Below are 5174 nucleotides of genomic sequence, written 5' to 3'. Positions count from 1 at the left end.
GCTTCTACCTGCTCGGGATTTATGGTTCAATAAGCCGGGCACAGTGGGGCAGCTGCTCAGGAGGCTGAGGCAGGAGGATCGCTAGTTCAAAGCCAGCCCCAGCCTCAGCCTCCGTGAGGCCCTAAGCAACCCAGTGAGACCCCGTCTCTAAATAAAATACAAAATAGGGCTGGGGTGTGGCTCAGTGGTCGAGTGCCCCTGAGCTCAATCCCTGGTACCAAAAACAAATAAAAATACATACTTGATTCACCTCGTCGTCGTGGGACGGCGAACACAGGCCCGGGAGGTTTCGGGGGCAAGAAGAGCTCACATCCTTCAGAGGGCAGAGCTCCCCCACCCGGAACCTGAGGCAGGGTCCAGGGTGCTCAGAGGACGGTGGCTCCCGAAGAGGCCAGAGCTTGAGGAGCCACTCCCGGGGGTTCCTTCCTGCAGCCCCGCCAGCCCCAGGCGTGTCCCCGAGGTGGCCGTAGGGGGTCAGCACAGCCCCAGGTGGGGCCTCAGGTGGAATCCAGCCTGCCTGAGGCATTGCGGGTGGGCAGATGACGCCCAGGCCCATCGTCCCCTGTCCTCATTCCTGTTCCCACAAAAAGCCAGGGAGCCCGGGCCTTCCCAGGAGCCATAGGGCAGGTGGGGTGGGGTGCGCCATCCCACAAAGCCTCCCCCAGCCTGGCAGGAGGCCCCAAGGGGAGGCTAAGTGCAATTTGTAAACAAAACAAAACAAAAATAAATAAATGAATAAATCGATAAATAAATAATAAAAACACAACAAACTCCTCAGGTGTAGTTGGTGGACGGGACTCACCTACCACAGGTGCCGGGGTCCAGGCCTCTTTCTATGAACATCAGAGAGGTTGGGTCACTTGCCCAATGCTGCACAGCTCAGAAGGGCAGAGCTGAGACTTCCGCCCAGGCCCTGGCTCCAGGCCTGTGCTGCGGGTCCCCAGGCTGCTCGGGGGACGCTGAGGGAGGGTTCGTCCCCAGGGCCTGGGCAGCCTCAGCAACTTAGTGAGACCCCATCTCAAAATAAGAAATAAAAATGAAAAAGTGCTGGGTGCAGCTCCGTGGTGACCATCCCTGGGGTCACCCCCAGGACCAAGAGGAGAAAGAAAGAGAATGAGGAGGCCACATAACCTGGTGGCGCAGCAGGCACAAAGGTCCTGGGGTGGAAGCGGGCCGAGTGGGCTCTGGAGCCACACAGGGCGCCAGCTGAGGTGTGGAGATGACTTGAGGCCTTGGAGACTGTGCTAGGCCCGGGGGGGACATCCCAAGATAGGGGGAGCCTTTGGGGGATTTTCCCCAGGGGAGGGCGTCACCTGCCCCTGTGTGGAGGAAGGACACTGGGGAGAGGGCAGGAGCGGGGAGCCCAGGAGGAGCCACCGCCGTGGTCCTGGGAACGTGAATCGGGGAGGCGGCGCCGGGCAGGCAGGGCCTCCTCAGCGGAGGTCAGAGGGGACAAAGCCAGAGACCCGTGTCCCGGCAGGGCGCGTGCCTGCCTGGAGAGCCGGGTTCCAGTCCTGCTGCAGCGGGCAGAGCCGCGGCGCCCCCCGGGGCAGGAATGGGAAGGACCTGGGGCCAGCTCAGTGTCAGAGCTCAGAAGGACCTGGGGACAGCTTGGTGTCAGAGCTCAGAAGGACCTGGGGACAGCTTGGTGGCAGCGGCCTCCGGTGGACATCGGCACTTTATTATGATACTTTAGGCACAAGAGGGGCCACCTGTTCTCGGCTCCCAGGGGAAGGGCTGCCTTGGACTTCAAGTCCCCTGGGACCTGCCCACCATGCAGGCCACACCCGGCTCCGGGGGCTCCTGGGGACCATCCTCCCCCAATGCCGCTGTGGAAGGGGCCGTGCGGGGAGCCCCTCTGCCCACAGCCGCCCACGCTCTGCCCGCGGGAGGAGGACCTGCCTCCAGGGCCAGCCTCGGGCCCAGCACGGCCCCTTTTGGAGCCGGGGCCTCTGAGCCAGGTCGCTGGTCCCTCAGGTGGGGACACAGAGCCCAGGCCAGGCCCTGTCGAGGTCCCCGGCCCTCAGGCGCAGCCACACCGTTTGCCAACCCAGAAGGGGGACCCGATGGCGTGATGAGGTGACCGTGAAGCCCTGGTCTGGGATTAACCAGGGGGACGGGGACAGCAGTGTCCGCCGGGCCCGCAGCAGCTGGGCCGGCCCAGGAAGGGGAGGCTGCCCTCGGACTCTGGCTGGAGGAGGGGTGGCCCCCGGCCGTCGTCTGTCCCTCTCCTCTCTGTGCCTCTGATTCCCAACAGCAGCAGGGGCAGGTGGGACCCGTCTTGCCTCACCTGTTCCTGCCCCAGGCCCTTTGCACTTGTATCCTGCCTGCCTGGGAACTGCTCCTGCTCCCAGACCTCCTGAGCCGGCCTCAGCCCAGGGCCACAGCCAGAGTCCCCATCGCCAACCCTGTCCCCGTGCCTCGACCCTCTGTGCTGCCGCAGCCCTGGAGGGTCCCCAGCAGTGCCCATGGCCCAGCACATGGCGTCTCTCATGGGTCTGTGAAACACGGGGTCTCCGTTGCTTTGTCTCCATGTCATGGACCCGGAAACCCGGCAGGTCAAGGGGCCACCCCGGGTGGGCGGCGGGCGGCCATTGCCTGGGTTACCCGCGGCTCTGCCTCCCCCTGGCGGGTGTCTCCAGGCCCCGCCCCCTCTGCCATATAATGGAGGCCACGCCCACTGCTCACGGTCACCTTCGGGGTGACCAGGCCAGGCGCCACTAAACGCCAGAGGCGGAGCCCCCAAAACGCTTGAGATACCGTGGGGCGAGAGCTGGGGCCCCTCCCCAGGTGGGCAGCCGGGCGGAGTCTTGTGCCCACGTCTGGGCCGCCCCAGAGGCCCCCTGGGCTGTGGCCATATGCTGGGGGCAATGTCCCTCAGGCTGCCGAGCAGGGGACGTGGCCACAGCCCGAGAGGCTCCCAGGAGAGGCCGGTGGGAGAGGCCCCTGGAGACCCCCCTGGGGCGGCTGAACCTGGCCAGGCCGGCTCCGGGCTCCTGCCCTCCTCGGTGCTCTAGGCCACGCTGGGGGGAAGCTAGCCTGGCCTCAGACACTCTCGTGGAGAAGGCCACGGCCATAGGGCCTGCTTCAGAGGAGGCCACACGTCCAGCCTGTGCCCACGACAGCCCTGGGACTCCTCCAGGCACATGGAAAGGGGCAGTGACGTCCCCCTGGGCTGCTGGGCCAGGAGGGTGGTGGACGGAGGCCCAGCCGTGGGGATGGCAGCTGGAGTGACAAGCCGGGGGGGTGTTAGGGTGCTGGGGGCCGCTCCGCTCGGTGCTCCGCGGACACTGATTTATTCAGTCCTCCAGAGAGACGGGAATCATGATCTCACTAGAGCACCTGGATCCAGCTGTGCCTGAAGCAAGTCATCCTTGGAATTTTTTTTTATGTGACCTAATAAATTCTTCTGCTTAAACTGGTTTAGTTGGGTTTTGCCCCTCGCGACTGAGGGAGCCCTGACTAATCCTCCTGCCTTCCGGACATTACCTGAGCTCCTATCTCTCCATCATTACCGTAGCTGCTGCCCGCCGCGCCCACTAACTGTTCTGCCCACCTGACTCACAGGCTCCTCTTGGTCCCTCCTTCCCACACACCCTGCGTGGGACAGTGGACCTGGGGACCAGCGTGTGATGACCAGCTCACCCGCCCGGCCAGCCTGGCTGCTCTGTGTAGTGGTGACCTCCCCTCGTTTCCCCCAGCTGGCGCCTAGCCTCCCCGGCCCTGAACCCCCGCAGCAGGTGTGTGGTGCCTGCTGGGACGGTCACTACTGCCCTGGCCCCTGCGCTAACCCCCAGATGCTCGGCCTCCGCCTCCAGCCCCGGCCCCCACAGGCCACCGTCCACGGGCCACAGGAGTCCTGTGAGACCTGGGCCGGGCGGGGTCTGCTGTCCCCGCACTCAACCGTAAGCAACGTCCTCACCGCAGCCCTCAGGTCCGCCTGTGGCACCCTCCTGGTGGCCTCCCTCCCCTGCCCTGGGCTCCTGCGGCACTGGCCTCTGTCACTTGGGCCTCTACCCCAGAAGTCGCTCGCTGGAGTCTCAGCTGAGGCGTGGGCTGCCGTGACGGCGCCCAGCGACGGCCCCTCTGTGCCAGCCTCGGCCCTGCCCTGAGCCTTCAGGACCCTCCTGTGACCTGGGACGGTGGCCACACAGCTCCTTGGCCCATGGGATCTCTCCTAGGACGTCAGCACCAGCCCAGAGCCTGGTGGACAGGGCCCAGGCGGTGGCTGGCGAGTGGAGAGTGGGCAGCCGGAGGGCAGCGGCTTGGCCAGCTGGAGTCCTGCAGGCCCGGCTGCCCCTGCGCTCCACGGCCCCTGTGGACTCAGGTCGTCCTCCTCAGGGAGGCCAGCCTCCGGGGGCTCTGGGTGCCTCTCCTGGGGCCACCACCTTCCAGGGCCCATGCCCTCAGGTGGCTGGGGCACGATGACAGAGCAAGGCCTCGGGTCCTTCTGAGGGTCCCACCACTCCTCCAGCCCCCGCAGGGTCCCCTTCTCCTAACTGCAAGGCGAAGAGTGAGGGCAGCTCCCACCCTGCAGACGCAGGATTCCGGAACCTTCTGGATGGACATGGCTCCGCCCAGTTTCCTCCTCCTCTGTGGCTAGAAGCCACCGCAGAGCCTCCTCAGCTCTTGGATCATTTTTAAAAGGACCAAAAAGGGAAGTGTCAAGACAGGTCTCCTCCAGCTTCCCGGGCTGTGGGGAAGGGGACGGTCCCGGGGCCTCAGAACCAGGGTTCCCAGAGCTGAGAGTTGCAAAGACTGAGTCCTGCTTCACCTGGGACAGAAACAGGGAGGCCGGACCAGGCCACAGAGCCCTGGAGCCCAGAGAGGCCGCACTCCCCAGGTCAGACCTCCTCCCAGGTCAGACCTCCTCCCAGGTCAGACCTCCTCCCAGGTCAGACCTCCTCCCCAGGTCAGACCTCCTCCCAGGTCAGACCTCCTCGGGTCAGACCTCCTCCCCAGGTCAGACCTCCTCCTAGGTTAGACCTCCACCCCAGGTCAGACCTCCTCCCAGGTCAGACCTCCTCCTAGGTTAGACCTCCTCCCAGGTTAGACCTCCTCCCAGGTTAGACCTCCTCCCAGGTTAGACCTCCTCCCCAGGTTAGACCTCCTCCTAGGTTAGACCTCCTCCTAGGTTAGACCTCCTCCTAGGTTAGACCTCCTCCTAGGTTAGA

The sequence above is a fragment of the Marmota marmota genome, unplaced genomic scaffold, assembly GCF_001458135.2.
Source record: "Marmota marmota marmota unplaced genomic scaffold, marMar, whole genome shotgun sequence".
Taxonomy (NCBI): Eukaryota; Metazoa; Chordata; class Mammalia; order Rodentia; family Sciuridae; genus Marmota; species Marmota marmota.
Note: the sequence above shows the minus strand (reverse complement) of the source record.